Raw genomic sequence first — 27090 nt, 5'->3', positions numbered from 1 at the left:
ACATAACTGCAGTTCAAATTTTCAAAAAGTTCGAGTTAATTCTAAAACATACAGTTTGCTGAGGTTCGCTAACATTAGGAAATGTCAAAAATGGGCTAGAGAATTTTTTTCTTATAATTATATTTCGATACACACAATAATTTTTTAATTTAATAAAATTAAAATATTATAAATTTTCGATTATTAGCTCGGTAAAAAACTACAATACTTTTTTCACTCAAACTGTTAATCGTATTTTTGAATTTTTTATCTCAATCGAAGTGAAGACAGTATTTATTTTACAGCGTCAGTAAATAATTACTATGCCAAAGATTTACCTATTTTATTGAAAATTTTATAAAGTAAGATCGTACCGTTCGGTGCTAACACATTCGAGCTTTGAATTATCATCACATAACCTGCCTGCAAGTTAGGGCCTCACAAAGTACTAAAAAATCTAAGAAATCCTAATCAGGTCTTAGAATTTCATGAAAATGGAGAAAATTCTAAAATTCGTCTCCCTGCAGTAGAGCGGGGGCAACGATTACACATATTAAAGTTGGTTAGTATATACAAAAGAGGTCCCTTTATTCGTTAGCCCCTAACGATTAAAGGGACCGAATTTTTTTTTAATGGTAAGATGGCATGTACTGAGAGCTTAATATAAGGTAGGGTTACATTCGCAAAATGTTGAGAATATTTACCCAAAAAAAAAACTATCTACTCCACCACCTAAAAATACTGACCCCAAAATAACACCTCACGGGATAAGGAGCTCTGCCCCTAGAAGTGCCAACGGCCTTTTCGGAGGGCGGATGAATGGTAAGCGTTTACGGTACTTTTGCCCAGGAGATGAGAAATCGCCCCCCAAGGAGAAAAAAGTCTATAGGAAGTAAGCAGCATTAGGATATAAAAAGTAAAAAAATACCACTGTATTACTTTCTCCTAGTAGGGTAATGATGTCTTCTTTTATTAAATATTCCGGAGATAAAATAGATTCACATTTGGATTTCCGGGGGAAGCAGCAGAAGGAGTGTCATAGAACAGACAAAGTAGTGAGAATAGATGATGAGACAAAAAAAAGCACGCAACAGAAACAGATGGAGACAACAATGGTGCCACGGACCTGCCAACAGGCAAAATACCAAATTATGAAACCTGCCTGCTCGCTTAAGAGACAATAGCATTACAAACTTTATAATCTTTAATTATTGTTGCTATTCATGTTTATCACCACAATTTACCCAAAATTCCGGCGAAATGTACCGGCCAGAAGACAGAACCCTAAAGTTATTTTTAAATTAAATGAAACCTAAAATGATGGAGATAAGCAACCAGATAGTACAAAAGACTAAAATAAGCCAGACATTATTATAATACACTAAAATAATAATTAACTAAAAACAGATCAACGGATCACAAAAACAGAAAAAAGTAATGAACTTTTACACTGAAAGATATGTATACAAATTAGATTCACTGTAAACGTTAAAGTTGTAAAAAAATGATTAGTTTTGCATAAAAATCGGTTAATTCTTAAAGCATTCAACCTCTACTACAAGACGTGATGGACATTAATTAATTATAAAAATGAAAACTAATTAGGCATAATTGAGTATATTCGATATGTGTTTTTTTTTTTTAATTAATAAACTGCTGTAAATAATTTAATTAAATTCCATATGCAGAATACTAGAAAAAAGTAGAGAAAGGAAATTAATTCGTACATAGTATTTCCTTAAACTTCTTTTAATTTCGAAAATCGTAAACTAGTCACATTTTACGCAAAATAGAAACAACAAAAAAATCGTCTTCCATGAATTTGAATCGGTATTTAACTACGTAAGAATTTTAATAGTAAAATGTTAAAATCTTAATATGCTGGTTTGGGTGTACAGTAAAAAATGAAAAATAGCTCGATTACAGGTAAGGGGTTCACAAAGCGAGAAAAATAAAGTTTGTCTCTTAACTTGGACTTTAATCTTTAAAATAGTATGCTTTGGTTTAACCCGTGCGTCAAAATTATCCAGTTACAGTACATCGTGACGACACGATTACCCATACCCTGGATACGAACCCCGTAAACTGAATTCGTTGTTCATTCCTATTCTTTATGATCGATAGTTTTTTTTAAAGTTTAATTTTATTTTTTCATTTAATTACATTAGAATTTCATCGAATACTTTCCGATTTTCCAACATGATCAATCTCTCATTTATAAATATCATCGCCCAAAAATAAAAGCCGATGTAATACAGATCATACAATGATAACTATGAACCATAGCTCACATCAATTTTTTTTTTTAAATACCAAATTCAATATGATTGGAAACCGAAACAACAGACACACTAAATAATTTGGTGCTATAAGGGTTCCCCGCATACAAAACGAAATAAAGGAAGATAGGCGAAATCCAGTAATAGGAGAAAACAACAATAAAAAGGTTTAAAGAGAAAACAAAATTAATAAACCGAAAAAAGATACACTTACGTATATTAAATATAAATACACATCTAAATAATCATCAGCTTTCACACACGCGGACAGGTCATACACAGTACTGATATCCATATCCATTTACGAGATAGGAATTTTAACATGCGCTTACTAATCGATTGCAAAAAAAAAAATTAAATTTCAGCCATTAAGTATTAGATTGATACCTTGTAGGAATTTAATTACGACAGCTGGTCAAATTCAGCCGTATCGTCGCCGAAAATATTGTCTATTCTGTTCGCTAGTGGGCATCTTTGACATAAGATCGCGGACGGCAATCAATCTTTATCTCAGGTTAATTTTTTTTCTGAAATTAAAAACTAATTATTTAATTAATTATTTGTATAATATGCTGTTTAATTTTTTTCTTTTCTTTTGTTTGTTTTGAAATGGATAAAATATTATAAATACTTTATATTTCTTTCAAATTACATAACTTATACTACTTCGGTATACGAGTACAATCGCCACATGAATTAAGACATTTATCGCAGCGATATATCAGCTTCACTATACCCTCGTCGTATTATTCTGCCGCCAGTCCATTTAGCCACCGATTAACAGGCATTTTTAAGTTCATCTTCAGCCGCAAATTGCTTACCACCCAAAACCTCTTCCAATTTCTAAAACAAATGGTAATCAGAAGGTGCTAAATCCGGACTATATAGTAGGTGATCTTAATTTCCCATCCAAATTTTCTCAGTAAATCACGTGTCAGACCCGCAACAGATGAACGTGCATTATCGTACAGCAGGACCGCTCCGTAGGTCAACCGCCCACGTCGCCGATTTTGAATGGCCGCCGTTACTCACGTAGTTTCACAGTAGGCTTCTGTATTTATAGTCGTTCCACGTGTTGTGAAATAAATCAGCAGTATGCCAAACCGATCCCAAAAGACTAAGGCTATCAATTTACGTCCAAATGGCAGTGGCTTGACATTTTTTGGTCTGGTTGGTGATTGAGGATGATGTCATTCACTTGAGTGGCGTGTAATACGAAATCTATTTTTCATCGCCGGAAATAATTGAATAAAGAAATTAATCACCTTTTTCTGTGTAACGTACCAAAAATTACAAAACAGATCCCATTCGGATTCTGAAACCTGAAATGGTCATGGACAATGCGACCAATAACAGTTCTTGAAACATCAGGAAAAAGAAGGACCAAATCGGAAATCGACGATCTTTTCTGATTTCATCATCGACGCGTTTCAACAAGTCCTCGGTGATTATCAAGTTCCTCACCTAACGTTCTTCACCATGCAATTATTTCTGTTATTTCTAAATCTTTCACACCACTTTCGGACGTTTCCTGCATTCACTACCTTATTACCGTTCACAGCAACCAACTGTCTATAAATTTCGGTCGCCTTAACGTTTAGATAGTTTAAAAAAACGTATGACTACACGTATTTCACGGTCGGCAGCCACATCCATTTTCCTATTGATTTTATAACGTAATAACTCACACGTAATCAAAGATACACCAACGCGACAACTTACAGACAACAATACAGTGTGTACATTACTATCGTGGCTAAAACGGGACAGGTTCGCCAACCTTAAGGATAAACATTTTCCAGCTGTCTTTACTTTAGAGATATCCCTCGTATATACTTAAATTTTCTACGGTCGATTAAGCAGAACCGCTTTTATAGCTCGCAAAAACATACGTGTAACAGTATTTGTTATCTTTCAGAGCATCTTTCACGTAATTTACAAGAAAATTAAAAATAATTTATATTATTAACAACAAATAAATTACATCGTTACCCAGAACTATTTATGAAACGATACCGAATATAATAAAATCACAATGATAGTGAACAATAAACAAACGAAATTTTGCAAGCAACAGTGTACACAAAATAAAACAAAAAAGGCTTTAAAAGGAATCCCACACAAACAAGTATGATACCAACAAATCAAAACAGGTGTACTAATCCATCACTCACAAACGACCAATAATTAATATAATTACACTGGTCAATCAGATTTTTGTCTCACGAGTATCAATAGGTGTACTTATGCAGTTTTTTCCTGTTTTCAAATATGTATTCGGAATGTCTCAATCACCCAGTTTTTTGTTATTTTAAGTTTTTTAAATATTTTAAAACGTTTTTTCGTCCATTTGTCCATTGTCAAGTAAAAGCTCCTACCGCATTGTAAATTTGGAATCAAATACGCTAATTCAAAGGGTAGCGTTGTTACTGTTATGCAATTTCAGATGTATATAGACATGTATAAACGTGATCTAGTGTAGCACACATTCATCAGAACGATGCCACTTGTGAGATAGTAGTGAATAGTAAACACGTCATTGTGGTAGTTTGTGTGTCTGGCACCTCATTACATGATAAAATGACAAACGCCACATGCAATTTACTATCCCTATGATTTGGCGTGAATCCAAAGATCACTCTTCTGATTGTTATTTCTGTTTAACAAACATTAAAGGGATTACGTCAAAATCAAAACATACACTGGTGTATCCTAACTTGCAATCTGCAACGAGATCAGTTTCACACTGCGAAGAATTGTCCATACCAAAGCCTCCACAACATGTGACACTAGATGAAGAGAGCTCAGAGTCTGATGGAAGTATGGAAGAAAAAGAAACAGATTCTGGTGATACAACTTTTGAACACAGCAGTTCATCTGAGCCTCATTTATTACTGACTCAAAAAAATTTTAATCTGTTTCTGCCACGAGATTTAGAGTTATACAAAAAACAGTCTGAAATGCATGCTTCCCGGCTAAAAGGATGGAATCTTCTTCAAAAGAATACAAAGATATTACTTATCGTAATCGTCATTCCGAATTTAAAGACTACTTTTTTGAAGAAAATGGCTTGATTTTTTATAATGACATTTCTTCTCTTACGGAGACACTTTGTAACCCAACAGAATGCCGCTTGTTCATGCCGATTTCTCTAAAGTTTGTTTAAAAGCTGTGCTTCTGCAAAACGGTAATAAATTTCCATCAGTACCTGTGACTCATTCTGATAGTATTGAAAGAAACATATAAAAAGTTTAAATTTATATTGGAAAAACTTCAATATGGAGTGTATGAATGGAATATTTGTGGTGATTTGAAAGTAACTGCATTTATTCTTGATCTCCAGCTTGGTTACACAGAGTACTATTGTTTTTTGTGTGAATGGCATAATAGGGACAGAATAAACTATTATAAAAGAATATTAACTAATAAAAGAAAACTATTATAAAACTAATATAAAAGAAATAAAAAACGAAGAAATAAAAATATAAAAGAAATAAAAAGTAATAAAACTATTATAAAAGAAAAAACTATAGAAAAGAATAGCCTAAACGCGAATCACTCATTCCTGAACAGAAAAATATGAAACATGACCCATTGTGTAATCCTAAAAATGTTTATCCACCTCCTTACATATCAGACTGGGATAAATGAAGAATTTCGTCAAGGCCACGGACAATACTCCTGGTTTTATGTAACTAAAACAGAATTCCCTAAAATCAGTGATGCAAAAATTAATGAAGGAATATTTGTGGTTCCACAAAATACGATCGCTAATTCACGATGAAAAGTTTGAGGAACTATTGAATCCATTGGAGAAAGCAGCTTGGTAAGCATTCAAAAATGTTACTAAGAGTTTTTGGGAAATCGATAAGCGGAAAATTACCGTGATATTATCAACGATCTTAAACATCTTATAAATATTTGGGTTGTAATGTCCTTAAAAGTACACTTCCTGCACTCGCACCTAGATTTCTTCCCAGAAAATCTTGGCGCAGTGAGCGATGAGCACGGGGAACACTTTCATCAGGAAATTTCAGCTATGGAAAAGAGGAATCAAGGCAAACAGAATCCAATATGCTGACCGATTATTGTCAACAGGCGAAATATAGCAGAAAATCGTAATTTCTTACTTTCTTGGTGAGCCAAATGTTTGAATATTGTCTAGTTAAGAATGCAGAAAGTAGTATGTTTGAAATTATAATGCCTGTTAGGTCTTTTTTCTTTCTTTTTCCTGTTTAGCCTCCGGTAAGTACCGTTTAGATAATTCTTCAGAGGATGATATGTATGAGTGTAAATGAAGTGTAGTCTTGTACATTCTCAGTTCGACAATTCCTGAGATGTGTGGTTAATTGAAACCCAACCACCAAAGAACACCGGTATCCACGATTTAGTATTCAAATCCGTGTAAAAATAACTGGCTTTACTAGGACTTGAAAGCTGTAACTCTCGACTTCCAAATCAGCTAATTTGGGACGACGCGTTAACCACTACACCAACCCGGTGGGTTGAAATTATAAATGCCTGTCTCTCGGAAACCTTACGCGATAGGGAAAAACCGGAAACATACTTGAATTAAGGAGAAAAAATACTGTCAGAATCACGTATTTTTCTTCCTGAGACAAAAAAAAATATTTTTTGTTCCGAAGTGTTATTAACAATACAGATTTTAAAATTTACAATTCAGGTATGCTCTCCCATAAAAATGTAAACAGCAGCTGAGAATTATTCAAATTTAGAAAAAAGTAAACAAGTTTAAGAAATCCTTTAAATGCTATACGACCAATTTAAATGATTATGTTTCAATTCAATCCGCAAGTTTTGTAAAAAAAAAAACACAAATAATGAACGTGGATCCATAAAAACTATAGAAGAACGAATCTTGAAACGAGAGTACTTTAGCAATGTTTCATATTTATGCATATATATACCCAACCGATCACCAAAAGTAGGAAATACAGAACATCGTTAACTTAAATTTACAGGGTAAGGTAGCCCTCAAGAAATATTCGCAAAAGAAAAAGAAAAAACAAAATATTGAATCCATTTTAAAAAGATTTTTTTGTTAAGATATATGTTTTACATGAATATAGATTTAAAATCTGTTTATTAAAACACATTCTCTACCATTAGGATAACTAAAATATTTTTGTTACTTTTGTCCCTGAACAATGTTTAATTCTCGGTACATATAAAAAAAGTTCAGAATAGATATTATAATCGCATAAAAAACAAAAAAAACACACACACATTACTAACATACATTATACCATAACAATAAAATGAATCCCGAATATAAAACAACCATGTAATCAAACTAAATACAAAACAATCAAATCAAACTTAACTTTTTTTACGTTTTAAATTGAAATTTGTGAAAATGGATGCTATTATTAAATATTTCTGATACGATACACAGTTTTTATGTAACTTTTTATTTTCAATTCCATTTGAATTTATTCAAATTTGCTATATTAGCAAAGAGAGTGAAGTCTAAGGAAACATCTGACTGAAAATTACTAGAATAATATAATAAAAAAGAAAAAAATCGTAAATGATATTCTCGTTGAACTAGAATATTTGTTAAAAACAAGTAAAGAGTGAAATTTCCATAAAATCAAAGCTTTTTCTAGATAAGTCCCCCACTTATCTCCTCCACCCACTTCGATTCTTTTTTTCAACAATATCAAACTCTCTAATACAAATGTTCACCAAATTTAAAAAAATATATATATAAATTTATATTTATATATATAAAATAAAATTTATATAAAACTAAACAGAAAATAACACGTTCATGTATGCATACCTATATTTATAATCAATATTTTTGCTTCATTAAAAATAAAATTGTAAATCTACTTCGAGTAGGTAAGTCGATACGTAAAAAAATAAAGTGTGCAACAATAATGTTTTATAAATAGAAATAATTTCAGATGAGACTTGTTTATTATTAACTAACCGTATAAGGTTTAATAGTATTCCTACGCTGTTAAGTATTCTTCATTAAAAACAATGAAAAAAATTCAAATCAGTAACACCGTAATTTTTTGAGTATTTATTTAATAAATTCAGTAATTATTGCAATTATTTATTATTTAAATAATCAAAACACTCCTGTTAATTAGTCAAGTTTAGCGAGCGAAGCTAGCGTAGGTTAAGTTTGGTTAAATTATATTTATAAAATAAATAAATATAAATAACCATTTATTAAAATTAATAAAGAGACTGTTCATTTTCCACCGAAATCCGATTGACTACTTTGTTTTTAAATAAAGCTGTAGCTGCGGTGGCGTTAATACGTAAGTACCAATTAATCTTAGATTAATAAAATATTCAAGTCAAAGCACACATAATCACTCCTCGACACATCATCTTCCCGATCTCTCCACCCCTCATTCGGATTTTTTTTTATATCTGTCTCCTAATACATCAGTCATGCATACAAGTTCATGTCTGAAACCAGTTCCTGATTAAAAAATAAAAATAGAACGGAAACACCCATCTATAAATATTGAATTTTCAAATAAAAATTTCTATTTTACGGCTTAGGGAGCTCAAGGGATCAAAAAGTACAAAAATCTAAAAGGGATCTTTTATTTATAAATACCAATAAATTTGCCTCTGTTTTATACCACAAAATAAGCGGAAATGAAAAAATTGACCGATAACAAACCGACTAATATATTGCGTAATCGTTCGTTCTGGCAAATAACTACAGTATCATCTCTTTTAATTACATCAAATTCAAAAACAATATATTATTTTGTAAACTATTTCAAATGTGTAATTTAAACGTAAACTATAAAATAATAAAACCGATTTAGTCATGCTGAGTTTAAAATATTCTAACTACGATATAAGAACGAGAAAATTACAAAGAATTAAATCGAATAAAATTAACTCAACACCTATTTTCAAAATAAGTGTCATTTCTGTGCGTATATTTTAATTTTTGAGAGAAATTGCCAATGACCCGAAGATTTTACATTACTTCGATCTGAAAAATCTTTAATTTATTATCTACAAAGACTACAACGGAATTGCGATAAAATTCGTTATCGATTCATAAATCTGATTTAATATCCAAAATAATAATAAATTATAAAAGCAAACTCGATTAAAAAAAACTTTAGTATATGAATAAAATATTTTTAAAACTAACAATTCAATAATAAATTTATATGTAAAAGTTACAAACATTAAAGAAACACTTACTCAGCGTATGGAGAGATAAGGTAAAACAGCAGATAGCGGGCTACCTTCACCAGGCAAGAAGCACCGACAATGCCACACGACCTGTTACTAAGAGACTGACGATTACGAACAGCTGAACAGTGTACAGACAGTCAGCGCCGTATACGATCCGATCGGTGACACTTTCATTCAGCGTAAAACGAATCGGTTAAACTCGGTAACGCTCGTGGCACGTGTTGCGACGGTGAATAACTTCATTATTCTTTTAAACACGGGATGTATTGAATTTAAAATTTATTTCCCGCTAGATCTTATATAATAATTATCGAGCGGAAGAATAAACAAATACAGAACACAAAATAGATACAACTACTTTTCTAGGAAATATAACCCTTTCTCATTTTAACACGCGAATAACAAATGCGATAAGATAGAAAAAAACTCCTTCGCTTAAAATTTATTTCAATAAACATTATTTATCCAGTTACAAATCTGGTTTTTAAACCCGACTATAGTTTTATAAGTTTCATAAATTAAAACATAATAATGAAGGGTTTTATGAACGTTACGGAAAAAATAGAGTTCTGTTGTAATTAACCCAAACATAAAAATAAGATAAAAATCCTAAGATACACACATAACCTTACGAATAATTAAGTTGCATGTTTAAAGATAACATATGTAGAACAAAAATAAACAATATTACATTATACAATGATTGCACAAGAAAAGCAATTAATAAACAATAATAATGAATATTTTTCCAAGGACACGTACGACAGAGTTAAATTTGTAAGCGCAATAGAAAATTATCATGGATTATAATCAAATGATTCAATAACACTAAAAATACGCCATTATTTTAACTATTATTAGCCTTAATTAACCACACATCTCAGGAATGGTCGAACTGAGAATGTACAACACTACACTTCATTTACACTCATACATATCATCCTCATTCATCCTCTGAAGAATTATCGAAACGGTAGTTACCGGAGGCTAAACAGGAAAAAGAGTGAGTGAGCCTTAATAATGAGGAAATAAGCCCATATACTCGTAAAAAGTACTACACTGCATAAGCACTTACCAGTAAAGCGCGCTAAAATACGGGAATTACCCATTAAAATATTACATTATGTAAAACCTTTTGATTTATTAGCACTTATTAAGTTAGCCCCAGAAATATAAGCTTAACTGTTCTATTTCGTATGTTAAATCAACAGTTCCGACTGATTACAAAACTATTCTGTAAATCGTCACGACAAATAAAATTATTTATCATCCAATAAAATTTGGATTTTGATATCACATGAAATCATCCGGATAGAATAAAAATTAATAATAATAATATTTCTACTTTGTCTCTACACTATCCAGAAATATTACAATAAACTCTTACTACTGAATTTGAATTGGTTGAAAACCTCTTTTACTGTAACTTAACCGTTAAAAACGTGCTGCTTCAAAACTTACGGCTACACATATCTAGGCCCGAATACTGTATACACGTATTCGTACAATATCTATTTAATACAGAACTCTTTCCAACACAGCTTCTAATCATAAATACTAGCTCGAGATTTTTGCCAGCAATCCGAATATGTGTTGTATGTGCGAATGTATGCGTGCGCTTACTCTAAGAAATCAACCTTAATTTTTAACAGTTAACAGAAAACTGGAAGAAAATTCATTGACAAAAATCTTTGTAACAATAAAAAAATATGTTAAACAATAACAGTTATATACTACTATTACAAAAAAAAATGTTTGAACGATATGAAAGAAATACTATTCAAAGCACATTATATATGTGTAATAGAATATTCCTGTCTATATTAAATAGACGTTCATATTTCTGTTTTCTATTCTAAAAAAACTTGATTAAAGTAAGTTTAAATGTATTCTGACTTTCGGTAAAATTAAAAGATAATTTATACTCACCGAGAATTCTTATCATCGAAGTATGCATATTTCTCAATCTGTAAACAAAAGAAAAATAAATAAAATTCATTTTTAATAAACAAAAAAAAATGTGCTCCATAATAAAACAAAATGCCGTGTATTCTCCTAAAGTGTGTAAAAAAAAATTAAATTCTGAAAAGTACCTGTAACTAGAACAAGACATGCAGTTTTTTTTTTACTAATAGGCAATATAACAATAAAACCGTAGCAAGGAACTGAAAAGGGGACCTTCTAAAGAACATACAGATAATAATCAAAAAAAGTTTAAAAGTTAAGAGGTAAAACACACAAACATACTGAGAACATAAAAGTGTAAAGGGTTATCACCCCTCTCCCACAAAAAAACCTGGAAAACCTTATCAAAATTCATACAATCCCTTATTAAGTTCAGAAACTTGAATATTTTATCGATTTCGTTTCGATCATCCCGTAAATGCCATTAGATGTACTAGCTTGAATACTCGACGCACCAGATAAGGTAGTATTGTATTTAATCAAATTTCATTCACTTAAATTTGGTTAAACTACCGAATTTCATTCATTAAACAAAAAAAGGTTAAACTACAAAAAAACTTAAATTACGGTAACACAACCCAACGGGTTGATCTAGCGGTGAACGCGTCTTCCCAAATAAGCTGATTTGGAAGTCGAGAGTTCCAACGTTTAAATCCTAGTAAAGGCTGTTACTTTTATACGGATTTGAATACTAGATCGTGAATACCGGTGTTCTTTGGTGGTTGGGTTTCAATTAACCACACAACACAGGAATGGTTGAACTGAGACTGCACAAGACTACTCTTCATTTATACTCAAACATATCATCCTCATTCATCCTCTGAAGTAATACCTGTAATTCCTGTAGGCTAAAAAGGAAAAAGGAAGGTTACGGTAATATAACACCTCTAATCACGCACGCTATTCATCAACACTCTCTATTAGATATCCACCATTACGACTGGTCTATTACAATGAACATACATCCTGACCCCGTAGGAGATGGATGACCCGCCATGTGACGATTCCGGTCGCCACGCCACCCCTCCGTACCTAGCCCTAATGGGCTTTACCTGAGGTCATCTTCAAAACCTCAGGCAAAAGGCATCTCTCAGCTTTGTTCTTTCCTCAATCAGGATGCCACCGACGCATATGCCACCTGTGACATTTCCATCGGTGTACTACTAATCATTCGATATTATCCGTACAAAAAGAAACCTATCAGTAAGTCTTTAACAAGAGTGGTCCGATTGAACTGATAATAAAACGAACTGTACCCTAATGGGAAAGGTTGAGTTCAACACACAACACCAGCACGAATAAAATTTTAAAAAAACATAACAAAACATAAATAGCCATAACAAGAACATTAATACCATAAAAAGAACAAAACAACAAATGGAAAGCCCAAGCGGGACCCTACTCTACACACGTTCAGCAATCCTTTCTTTTACAAGAAATCCCATATATTTTTCAAAGATAGTCCATTCGGGCTGGTTTATCCAATTTTCACGGGGGTCCAACGTCGACCCGATAACATCAAGCCGATAAATCACCACCGTATGCTATATATGATACTGCAAACATTCGTAGAAAACACGAAAGGCATCTATATTGCGGATATATCTCGGAATCAACCAGGGCGAATCGAGCCAATCTGCTCCTAAGGGCGCCATGCCCCAAAAGAAACTGCGTAACATATCTGTTTGGTCTTACCCAAGAGGCGCCCCGCAAACCAGCAATATCAGGAAAGATATGCGTAAAACGCCCGTTAACTGTCTCATCCCATCTAGCCTACCATTAAGCGTAGCCCTGTTGCTCAATATCCCGAACGTTTTCTGAAGTCAACTCTCCTGACTTCTTAGCAACACATCGCTGCTGCCTCTCTGACGCAAGTAGATCAATCGGCTTCACTCCGGCAATCGCCAAGATTGCCTCACGTGAAATCGTACGGTTGCCTCCCGTCACTGTTAACAGCAAGAGGCGTTGGGTCAATAATATATCCCGATAACTTTTTAAATTCATTGTATCCGCTCAAACAGGCGCTGCATGTAGCATAATTGCCTCGCACATGCCCTTATACAGGATACTCACAGTCTTAAAATTAAAACCCCAATCAGAATTGATCACAGTCGAATACAAAAAAAGACGATACTACAGGCCTTCTTTGCGACATATTCTAAGTTTTCCCATCTTGAACTGTTTATAAAGATTTTTTTTTTTAAATCGCATTAATATTGTTACGAGTGTTATCACTGAACTTATTGTCCGACCGCCGGTTCGAGTAGCCGATCAGAAGACTCGTTATTTCGATCGAACGCATAAAAGAGATCAATTTACGGCAACTAGTACCGACTCCGGCTAAACTAGTTCCGACTCCGGTCGGCTAATAACGATCCAAAATTACTTTTTTCTAATAGTCATTTTTCCAAAATGAGTCTTTTTCGGGTCTCTCAGACTCGTCCTTAATTACAGTGAAAATGACTGAATTTCACTTACAAAAAAGTCGTTTCGTTATTAATCTTAAATAGATTGTACTTGCTAATTCTACTTTTTTCTGTAGAATTTTGAAAACAAAATCACGTCAAATTAGGAATTTTTCATTTTAATACTATTTACATTAATACATTTTAATATTGTTTTAACAATCTTCATTATAACCACCAAATGCACGTTTAAGTAATAAACAACAGTTGTTCTAACAGTACTGAAATCAACAGTTACTCGATCGGCACAGTTATAAAAAAAAAAACAAACGCTTCGTGCCTAAATCACATGAAGAATTTACATAATGTAGTACGACCTTATCGATATAAGACGGAGAAACAAGAAAAGCAAGAGGAAGAAGGTAAAGAGGAACACTGATTAACCGATGTCCTCCTCGATCGATTAATATTATTATCAAGTCGTCCTCAACCCTGGCCGCCAATAGACTTAACGACAATAAAAAGTAATTATTTTATTATTAATATCAATAATAACACCATAAGAACAAACGATAACACTTCACACTTAACAGTTATTGCCTTTTTAACACCGGACAACACTCGTTTCATATAAGGTCAAGTATCTAATCCTATCTAACGGACATCTCTAAAAACAGACACCCTATACTACCACCGTATGATGAAAAATAACCACTAACTGGAACATCCACGTCTACTTTACAAAACAAAAACAAAGTTAGTATCTTCCTTCCTTCTGTTTCAGATTCATAATATAACTGCAACTTAATAAGTATCACCAACACTATTACAGTACTTTTTTCATGACTTGCAGTAAGATATTTTGCAAAATTCCAACGTCGAAATTCTCAAAGGATGATTCGTACGATTTTTGTATTATTTTTTAAAATTTTTACATTTTTTATCTTGTATGAAGCAGTAAATTTACTGCTTATTTTTCGTACGGAAATTCTGCTTTTTTGGCATCCGGGGGCAATTTTCGTATTATAAACAAATATATTTCTTTAAATTTAGCTTTATATTATAAGTCACCGTTTAAGAAATATTACTCCTGATGTAATTTTATTATGACTACAATTAAAACACTAAGACGATTAACAAAATAGATCGGACTGAACTGCTAACGAATAGAAACGAGTCGACTGCTAGAAGGATGATTCTATTCTTTGGCAGAGTATCTGTAAAAAATTTCGGATCACCCACAATTATTTCTTTTTTCTATTTTTTAAAAATCACTATTTTCATTTACGATAAACTCTAGACTTAAAATATAATATTTACGTACACGTTAAAAAATATGCAGAGAATTCAGGGTTTTAAAAAAATTTAATTAGTATTACTATTTTAATTTCATCGATGGACGAAGGAAGCACAACGCCGAGCTCATATGCCCAAGTATTAAGTACGAAAACAGTTTTGTTGTCTAGTTTGATAAGTATTGTAATCGGTCCAATTTGGGTAAATGCAGTTTTCACCGGATCTTGACGTTTTCACACCTACGCAACCCAAAAATTCGGATGGAAATTTTCCGGATGTTGATTTTCGTATGTACGTGTGTGTTTGGTGTTAGCATCTACATCACGGACCGATTTTGACCAAACTGGTCAGATTACTTCTTCAAATGGGGCATTGATGCCATTAAATTTTCAACTTAAAAGATCAAGGAGGTAAGGCTGTAGAGCAACGTCACTCTTAGTATATCGAGATTTCGCCTGATTAAGGTCATATTTTTCTTAAGCGCATTTGTTAACGATTAAAATATAACAATACTTTCAAAAACAGTTAAAAAAACAGTTTACCCTTAAAAATGCTGTAGTGTTGCTATGTTGTGACGTCACAGGTGAGCGGCAGAATTAAATAAATGAATAATATTTAAATAAAATTATAAATATTTTAAATTAAGTTGTGTGTGTAATTAAATATTTGTGTGTAAGCCGCGCATCAGAAACAACCCACAGTTGTAGGACTTTCCCGGAACGCGACTTTAGCCACGTGACGTCCTACAACTGGGTCGACAGCTTTTTTTATGAATAAATTACTGTTTTCAGCATAGGTTGTATAATCACAAACATAAACGTATAAAGAAGTTACAAGTTTTAATTTATTACATATCGATCAACGCGACCCGTATATGAGCACTAAACAAACGATATGACAGGCCGCGTTGAAAACTTGTTCTAACTTTAGACGAGTATATTTCGGACTGGAATATCCGTAGGTATAATAAATATTTAATAATGTTGGCGAGCTAAGCATTTTCACACATTTCAAAGCAAAACGGCACGGTTGCCGCAAAAAATTTAATCGTTTAAAAACAAATTCAATTCAATTTTGTCGTAAAAAAATAAATTTCATCGTCCCACAAGAATATGTCACCTAACAGAATACCACATATGTCGTCACACAGTGGTCAAGAGAAGTATTATCGTTATCATTAAAGAAATTTCTATACATACGATTAACACAATCCTACCTGAGAAGCACAATGCAAAGTTTTACCCAAATTTTAAATCAGATACTCTATTACATTTACCGATAATGATGGGAAAGGGAGACCAAAGCGCGACTGGGATTAAATCCCATAACCTTACGTAAAAAGGAAAGACCGTATCGCTTACGTAGAGGTCAGCTGTTTAGATTACCTTAAAAACCGCGAGCCATCATCATGACTAAATAAAAATAGTATTGAAACTTCTGAACAATTACTTAAAACTAGATTAAATACAGAAAGAATATATTAAGGGAATAAATAAAGTCATATCACACGTTCATTGCCTCGATCTATCTTACACTTAGTTTTTACTCGTAATAGTCTTCATATAATAATTCAAGCTAAACTGTAATGAACTATATTTTATTAAAAAATCTTATAGTCTTCTAAAATGATACAAATACACACAATATTTCACTAAATATAATTTACAGTGTTTTTATGAAAAACATGATTACCTACATTTTACATATTTTTCTTTAAATGTAACACAAAATTTCATTTATGGGAACGCTGAAGCATAACATATTCTTTTATTGACATGCTTGTACGCTTAGGAATTCGAAGGTACAAACTGTGATTAAAAATTAGCGAGACTAAACGATACAAATCCCATCTATATCTTAACATACCTTCTCATTTCAATAATTAAGAATTATAAAAATATCATTCACACGCAGGTGCATGTGATTCTTTACACACAAGCATTTTATTCTACACGCACATGCATTACGAATTCTAATCACTTTTGCAAGTATATAATTTTTATTTAATAATAAGTCATTCTATGATTTTTTTTTTGAAAATGAAAAATCATTTGCCATTTTCTTTATGTTAACCTGTCTTGTTTATTTTGCAGGATGTTTTTGAAATATCGATCAGAAATATCTGAGGTTAGATAAATGTTTTATTTTCGGGTTAATGATTACTTTTTTCTTCGCCACTGTTCAAACAAGCATTATCAGTACATTTGTAAGCAAGCGTCTAAGTTATGTGTGTACGCACACACACACACATACGCGCGCGCAAGACTACTCATCACTACCCTCAGTTAACTAAAACTTTAGAGACATGTATGCATTATCAATGCACGTATTACCTGTAATTTATGTCATAACAGAAGAATATAACATAATTTAAATAATAATTTACATAAATATGTAATAGATTTTATTATTTTTCTAACAGAGAGACCTATTAGGCCTAGTTTTAAAACTTAAATAGTTTTAAAACTATAACTTAAATAGTTAATTACGATCAATATTTAAATTTTAAGCTAACAGAATATGATATGGAACAGAATTTCATTTGAAATCTATTACCATAAATACTAAAACTATTATTACATCATTTAAATAATCATTATCATCCTTATTACTTCAAAATCTAGGACATCAATTACTAAATAAACGCACTAAAAATTACTACACCATAAATTATTTAAACAACTTCCGTAGGTCAGTCACAGATGAATAACAAACAAATACATAAAAACAGGTAGTTAAGAATGTAAACAAAACTAGTAAACCCTCTACTAATAATTGCCTAATTTCTAAACATTTCAGATACCCCAGAATAACATTCCAGATGATTACGTGAATTAAATGACATATATGAGGATAGTCGTACCCAACTGTAATTATGATAGTCCTACAAATTTTTTAGTGATTTTTTTTCTACACTTATCACAAAGCCTTGTAAGAACTGCCATATTTCTTTGAAAAACGCTATTGAAGGTAACTGACAAAATCCCTTTCAATAATTCTTCTTACCCAGATATAGTTTAAACAGAATGCTAAATAGTGTTTGAAGGTTGCCTTCATCAATAAAGGAAGTTTATTACATATTTTGAGAAATAAGATTCCATTTAATGATAAAGTGGGGTAACAAATGCAATCCTTATGCTTCAATTTTGGATCGATCAAAATGCAACAATAATGATTAAAATTTATATATTTTATCTCCTTTCTCAGATTATACTCCTAGCAAATTACCTTGTTATTCTTAACCAGATTTATCCTGCATTTATAATTAGCCAGTACCGTAGGAAAAGAAATACACAAGTACTTCTGATAGCGAAAAAATAAATTTTTATCCCAAAATCCTTGACCTAGTCCTCTTGAAGAAGTAGCATCCCTAGAATTTAGTTGACACTGGTAATGTTATAGTCCAAACTACCCTTTGGGCTGATAAATTGAGAATTACATATATATGCAAACATTTTTCTAAAAATAATAACTAAATGTCATTTAAGTGTTACAATTCCTCAAGAAAAAATAAAATCTAATACCATTTAATAATTGTTTTCTCTGTTAATATACTTCACTGAACTACAAACTTTAAATATAAATATTTCATTAACTATCAAAAAAGTTAACACAAGTTTGTTGAGGGATATAAACATTACAATACCATTTTTAAATCACTAGTGCAACTGATGAATTTTTTTCATTTTTTAACCATTTGTTTTGATCTAAAAACCCAATCATTAAGAATTATAAGAAAGTTACATTTTATTTCCTTCTTTTTGGCCTGAAGATCTACTTATTCTATTTCAAGCAGCTAACCTTGCACAGCTATAACAATAATTAGGATCACCCGTACAGTGTAGATGTTCTGTATACCAGTTCAACATAAATGTGCACTGAAGAAGACTTATATTATACATAAACACTTATAATGTTATTTATTAGCTTCTAGTGCATCAGAATTTGAAAACCAAGTTCACGTATACATGAACCAATAGTAAGCAAAACTCTAGATTAATCAAACAACTTGAACAATGAGAGAAAGAAAACTATGAAGAGTTAGGTTGCAGAATGCAGTAAACACGGGGTTCAATTATCTTTCTCTGAGGAGATTTTAGAGAACTGGATCATAATGGCATCTAGATAATTTCCATACCATTCTTGACCTGTGTACTGTTCTTCCACATATGATTATACACTCTTCTTGTGCCATTGCTATTATTTAACTGGAATTGCTCAAAAAACTTTAAAAAATGTCTAAACTTAATAAATGGTTGAAGGCTAAACTAATAAACAACCTTCTCTGTATGCTGTCCATTTAGTTTACTTCTCACTGAAATTGATTTTTTTTCTCAGAAAACAGTCTAGCTACAATGTCTGGTTTCCAATGACAGTCCAAGACAGTCTAGTTTTGAGTAAACTTGTTTATTAAACATTTGAGTCGAAATCTGAAACTACCAGTAGCACTACAAAATATATTTTTATAAATGAATCTAAACAAAATTTTTACAGGGGAGTTAATCGACATTTCCAATCACTTGCCACAAATAAAAAATTTTAAATACTTTATTGCGTACATTGTAATAGTATTGATATGAGCTTTCATTTAGCATTTGACAGCCTTAACACTAATTAAATACTTCTATCCCCATTTCACTTTTTTTCATTTATCTATAAAAGCAATCTAGCAAAAGCACCTACTTTAAAGAAAACAAATCTTCAAAACTGATACAGAAATTTCTTACTGGTTTTTTTTTTCATATAATTCTTAATTATGGTAATTTTCTCTTTTTTGTATAAAAATTTAACACATCATAATGACAATTTATTACTCAAAATTTGATTACTTTTCAGACATTTTTTATCAAAAATTTATTATAATTTTAAATTTTATACACAAAAAAATCAGTTAAGGAGAATCTTCTACTGTTTTTTTAATGAATGATATCCAGTCAAACAATGTTCTACTAAAAGGAATAAACATATTAATAGCTTCAAAACGTAAAGGCTTAGGAACGTATAAACATATTGATACAACTACAAAAAATTACTGGGTTAAACAGAAGCTTATTATATGTGCACTACAAAAACATAGGGAAATAGACATAGCTCAAAGAGTAAACAAAAAAAGTTTTTTTTATATAACATAGCAGTTAGAAAAAAAGACCATAACTAGGTTAGTTACAAAATAATCTTTTTTCTTTTGTGAAAAATAAATTTTCTTTTGCAATCAATCTTAACAGACATCATTAACTGATATTCAAATTTTAGTGTAAAATTTACAGGAACAATTCTTCAGTATAAGATAACTGGATGGACATTTCACTTTGCACATGGCAAGTCAGTACTAAAAATAAGTATGCACCACTATCAGTACTAAAAATAAATATGCACCACTATTCCCATACTCATGCTAAATCAAAAGCCTATAATAGTACGTGTAGAGCAGCAAAACAATACTTAAACAATACGTGTAATACAGCAAAAACATTAAGTCTCAAAATTGAAATTGTTCAACCAGTTATGACAAAAAATAACTCATTCAAATCAGAAAAAAATCCAACTACATTACAAAAGAACTCATCTAAATAACCTATCAGCTTTCACAAAGTTCTTCTTTTTAAGAATTATTTACATATCAATGTAAATGGCAATTAATTAATTGTATTAATGTAATAAATTACTAAAAATTAATTTAATTACAAGTGTGATTTAATTAATTGTTTAAACAGACAAGTGATTAAAAATTATTTTATTACCTTGATGTTTTAATATACGTGAACGTTTATGTTTAAAAAAAAGAACATTATAGGCTATGCCAAAAAAAACAATTTGAAGTTATATTTTACAAACTACTTGATAGTAAAAGAAACTAAGTTATATTAAATTGAGTTAACTGAGTAATATTATATTAATATTGAGTAATTGACTTGATAGAAAAGGGACTTTTTATTAAAACTGCTGGGAATCTTGACTACTAACTGTCAAAGAGTATAGTAACTCCATATTAAGTGTAGAAAACTAAAAATATGCCATTCCATGCAGTTTAAACAGAAATTGTTTTTTTTTCAAAACCCTTATATTTAAAAATCCTTTGTTAACAATAAAAAAGAATCTGAGTAATCATGATGTAATTTTAAATGAATCAAATTAGTACAAAAAAAAAGAATCTTAAAGTATTTATTAATTAAAAATTATTAAACACATTAATGTAAAATAAATAATAAGGTTGTTAGCAAAAAACATGGTAGTGTTGTATAGAAGGCAATAGAAGTTAAGCAGTTTAATATTTGGACAGAGCAAGCATTAGGCAGAATGAAATAAGAATGGTCTGCATTAATAGAAAAAAATTTAATTTTTTGATAAGAATTTTATGTTACACAATTAAATTTTATGCAAATTCAGTTCTCTGAATACAAAAAGGATATATATAGTTGAGATAATATGAAAGAATTTCATGAGCCCTATAGAACTGGATATATTTTATCAGAGCACTCTTCAATAATTATGTAAGTAGTTGTACATATGTATTAATTTGTGTACTCACTTTCTGATCACACAAAAAAACAAAACTATATGAGTCATTAATTTGTAATTCAAATATATTGCTGCACTTATCATAAAAACTGCAATGTGTAATTTTAACAATCATTTTTCCCTTACAATTATATTATTTTGCAACTTCTAGAACATCTCAAGGAAAATTTGAAATATATACATATATAAATAAGGTAAGGATACAAAAAAACAAGGGTTCAAAATACCTTTCTTTTCTAGATCATCAATTGTTTAAAGAATGTGCACTTCCGTTTATACTAACTACAAGAAAAATTTATAAATTAGCAACCATACTTTGTAGCTGTAGAAGATAAAAGAAATTTTGAAAAACTGGTGAAGTGAGACGGATTTCTAGTAGAGGGAAAACAGATTACTATGAGTAAAAAGTTATTTCATTCAGAGTTAGTTTATGGCTATGAATTCATTACATTTTAATATAATTACAGCTTTATACAATGTAAATTTATCCTCCAGTCACCTAACATATCTAATCTTATCTGCTCAATAACTGAATAACGTTAGTGTTTTAAAAGCAGATAACTGTACGCCTTTGAATAATTTAAATATACATTATTGTAGTTAGTATGATAGAAAAAAATATATTCACAAATATAAAAAGAGTGTTATTTTTATAACATATATTTCCATATATTCTACTTTTATCTTTATGATAGCAACTATTTTATTAAAGAATAAAATTATGTTTGTTCTGATAAAAGCAGAAAAATTTTGAAAAAACTTAAACAAAACATTAACTTGTAAAGTCAATTGTATTCAGGCTTTTTTCAATAAATAATGCTAGCTTTCCAAAAAAAAAAAAAACAAATTCTACAGCGTTATAAATTTCAAAAATTGGGGTTTTCATTCATTCTTAATTATTTATCAATAACTGTATGTGAATTTTATTTTTAAGGTTAGAATTAATCATAATAATGATAATCGTAATGAAACTCACCGACATCGGTGAAATATGGATCACAAATTGAAGTGAACATCTGTATTCAACTAATCAAATCCATTTTTAAACATCCAAATGTATTTATTGAATGAAGCATTATAACCTTCAACCAACCCAAAAATATTTTTTAACTTCCGTACCTGGCTAGATTTACATATCTGCAGTGCTACACTCTACCAACAACTCCGTATTTTACCAGTTTTAACAATAATCAATGACTGCAAACTAAGATTGTACTATTATCAACGTTATGAAGTTGTTACCGTGCTTATAAATGACAAATTTATTAAAAAAATAATACATAACACTTTGCAATACGATATATTTTTCATTAAATTTGTTTCAGCACATCTTTAACGTAAAATTGAAACTAAAAGATTTTGATAATAAAAAGCAACATCTATAACGCGCTCACCAAAGCAGTGTTTTTTATTTTAATAATTGAAGATCATTACTAAATTATTAGCTTAAATAATTAATATAAATACATAAATTTATATGTGAATTATGTATTATATTTTAATGTATATTATTTTATCGGACACATTTATTTCATTATATGTAAAATTTGTTGATTATTAAAAACTTTTGAATGTAGTGTAAATTTATAGATAAGAACATTAAAATTTGTTAATGTTATATTAATTACTGTTACTAACAGTAAATGTTTTAATTTTTGGAGGAGGATCTAAAGCTGGCAAAAAAATCGGTGAACAGATGACGAAAGCCAAGTTGTGTCTGCCATTTATAAACAGGGGTACTATCTTCTACTTAATTAGTTGGCTAAGTATTTCCATTAGCCGTTGAATTTTTCATGAAATCGATCAACGCTGCTCTTGGCAGTTTTTGGCGGTAAACAGATTGTTGTAAATGAAAGAGGGTGAATGGCGGGTTCTTGGTAGAGAGAAATTTCAACTACCGAAAGTTCATGGACTTCCCAGTTAGAGTTTATACGCCCTCTCACACGTATACTCGTTTAATGTTAAATTACCTAATAAAATGCTTCATAATTCTAACATATTTAACGATTTATAGAAATAACATTGGATTTTCGAAAATTCTAATTATGCTTCCGAAAACAAGAGTATTAAATGCACTTACGAAGCTACGGGTAAATGTTAACTTTTATTCAAAAGCCGAAAGAAAGAAGTACGTAGTAAGATTTCAGTAGGCCTGAATTTCCCCATTTTTATAATGCAATGAATGAAAACATTTTAAAGTTGCCTAACCTAACTATATATAAATGAAAGAACCTTTTTTAATAGGTCAGTATTGTTGGAATCGCTACCACGACTCTTAAGACTATTTTAAGAGAAAGTAGGACAGCTGGTTTGGTTTTAATAATATATGATATGATATTTGTGATAGAGTTGAAGAATTTCATCTCAGAATGTTAAATATCTTCCAACATAAGAATGAACAAAAATTTATTTTGGTCAGGATACAAAAGGATTTCTTGCAGGGATGACTTATGCACCATACATGTTCAGCTGATGATTAGAATGCAATTTAGAATTTACCTGAATACAATGATGATTCCTTCTGATAAGTAAATTTAAACAGCTTTGTGAAAATTAGTATTCAATTGTAATATCTATGAACTTGAACAGAGGATGCAGTAATTACTTAGGAGTATAGGCATATTAAATTTTTCATTGAGGCAAGCATATGAAAATATGAGAGAGGCTGCACAGTTACAGGAATTATTATAATGAAATTGTAAAAGTGGGATGAAGGAATTGTAAAATACATTAAAGAAAAAATTAAGGTATTTTATAATAGTTATAAATGACTCTTTCGAACAACTTTGATGCTCCACTAAAGCAATTTCATAAATTATCTCAAAGGTCTTTTGGAAGAATAATTTCCAAGTACTTTGAAAGGAAGTCATTTGTAATTCTGAACAGATTCAAAGTTTTTATCACACTGTTCAGTAAAGGAGGTGGTTCTGAAATATTTGATTTTGAAGGATGAAGAAAATAAAAAACTCATCAAATGATAATTAAGAAGTTGAAAAGGAGGATAAGAGTTAGGTGAAAAATAATCATGAAACTATTCATGGAACTCTATGTTTTCATATATAGAAGTAGAAGTAGATGAATTACAAAGTATAGAAGTGTGGAAATCTGTCAAGTTTTAGAGAATTCGTAAAGGTAATAAGTTTCAAGTAGTTAATGTTGGGTTTCGTGGCATAAAGAGTTACTTCAGTACAGCAAACTGCAGTTTGAAGGAACATAGATAGGAATGACATTGCAGGGTAAGTACTACCACACCAGTTGGATTTTGATGTAGTGAAAAATACTAAGGTTAAGAAGACTGTAGGATATTTAAACCTTGTAAAGTATGATCCTCCAAATTTAATGAGAATGGTGAGGTTTAATTAGGGAGGTTATTAGCAGTGTATAGTAATTGATTTTTGGTTTGTTGATTGTATTCTAACTTCCTTAAGTGTCTTATAAAAACAAAGGTGCAGAATAAACTTTTGGAAAGTCAATAATTGAGATTACCTTCACTTTCAAGTTGACATTTGAAAATCATCTTCACATAGAAATAAACACATATAGTTAGGATAAGTTAAGAAGAAATTTATTCAATACCTTTGGTACAAGCTGTAGGAGCAGATACAGAAAAATAACTGTTTTGATTTGATTAAGATGTTACTATAATTAAATAACACAGCAAGTGTAGAAGTCAAGAATAAATTATCTTAATATTTTAAGGTGTCAAAGTGGCAAAAGTAAGAGTGTAGTTTGTTATCTACATTGTTTAAGATTCATTTTGATTATGCTAAGTAAAATTGGAAGGAAATATTTTAATATGGGAAGTGCAGATTGATGACAATAAACTTTTTTCTCTTTTTTTTACTAATGATCAAATAGTGATATTGAAGATAAGAATGATCTACATCAATATGAAAAGATTAGTGTTATTTCGTCTAGGTAGGCTGAAAATGAATACCAGGAAAAATGAGTATTTGAGAACAGAGGAAACAAATAATTGATGGTTTGGACGTGGATGAATGTGTTAGATATCTTTGGGCAAATTTTGATGAGGATGGGATAAGCCATGATGAACTTCTAAGTGAATTTTATTTGAGTTAGCCAAAAGTTAAATTTAATTTAAACTTAAGCCTAATCATTACAACTATCTAAAATGCTCTTGCATGTCACTTAGTAAAAAATTATTATTGGTAGAAAAATATTTTTTAGTGAAATTTAAAATATTTTAAAACGAATTTTTTATGTTGGTAAAAACATATTTCAATAACAAACTATGTTAGCCGTTTTCACTAAAGGCTAAAATAACATCAAATGTTCAGATACCAAATGGAAATTTCTTATGAATCTTTGGCTGTCAAAAGGTGTTGTAATTCTGGTCTTAACAATCATATTTTATTTTATGACCTTTCACAATTCAACTTTTTTTCCAACCTTTTGTTTTCATAAATTAGGAAAAAATCCAGCAGTGAATTATATAACTTTCTGGGCTATGACCATCAAGATATGCAATTCATTTTTATAAGTTTAAGTTTTTTCAATTCAATCATTTTAAGTTCTATATGTATCTTTGTGTTAGAATAATTCCTTTTTATTGAAAAACAATAACCAAAATTATTAATTCTCTTTTTTTCACATTTTTACTTAAAAATACTTATTTCTAATTCTGTGATAGATGTTAAACAAGTTAATACAAAAAAAAACTAATTATTTCTATATTTGTGTGGAAAACAATAGTTCTGTCATTCAGTTTCATTACGTCCTTATGTTAAGGACTTAACGTAACTTAATTTCATTAAGTTCCATTATGTTCTTGTTCTTTCCAAACTATAACTAAAAGTACAGGAAGTGAATATTCTTTTTTTTACTCCTATTTTCCTAATATATATGTTGCAATCTGTTAGTGAACAATAACCAATCCCCCCTCTACCGCAATGCAATGAAGATGACATGTATAGCATGTAAATGAAGTGCAGTCTTGAACAGACTCAGGCCAACCATTCCTAAGAAGTGTGGTTAATTGTATCCCAACTACCAAAGTACACCAGTATCCACTGTCTAGTATTCAAATCCCTATAAAAGCAACTAAATTTTAGTAAGAATTTAATCTCAGAACCTTTGACTTTGAAAATCAGCTTTAATCAACTGATTTGCGATGATGAATAACCACTAGACCAGCCTGGTGGGCATTATACTGAATACAGGACTAAAAATGCCCAATTAGTTATTTCTTCATCAACATTTATAAAAACGCATTTATCATATTAAATTTTAATATAGATAAAAAAAAAGAAGTTTTTATTAAATATAAAAATAATTGAGGACAAGTTATTTGAGGACATTGGAAAGGTTTGTCCAAAAGTTGGGCAAGATTTAGGTAAATTGTATAGTAGTTGATTTATAAATACCATAATAAAGTTTACCCTATTCATTACTATTCAGAACAAACAAAATATTGTCAT

The 27090-nt window shown here is 30.6% G+C and overlaps 1 protein-coding gene across 3 annotated transcripts in view; it reads right to left on the bottom strand.

Annotated features, from left to right (window-relative positions):
* The window catches only part of Hmgcr (HMG coenzyme A reductase), a 158266-nt gene extending 135284 nt beyond the window's left edge, over positions 1-22982 (bottom strand). The window contains exons 1-2 of one of the 3 annotated variants that reach the window (XM_075361034.1): positions 22772-22982; positions 11397-11434 (exon numbers count right to left, since the gene is read on the bottom strand). The gene's annotated coding sequence lies outside the window, so the exon portion shown is untranslated. Of the gene's footprint in view, positions 1-9473; positions 9612-11396; positions 11435-22628 lie in introns of those variants that run through there. The other 2 variants (XM_075361032.1, XM_075361033.1) reach the window with 2 other exon arrangements.
* Between the last annotated feature and the right edge of the window lie 4108 nt (positions 22983-27090).

The sequence above is a fragment of the Lycorma delicatula genome, chromosome 3, assembly GCF_047948215.1.
Source record: "Lycorma delicatula isolate Av1 chromosome 3, ASM4794821v1, whole genome shotgun sequence".
Lineage (NCBI taxonomy): Eukaryota > Metazoa > Arthropoda > Insecta > Hemiptera > Fulgoridae > Lycorma > Lycorma delicatula.
This window is presented reverse-complemented; position numbering and strand designations above follow the sequence as displayed.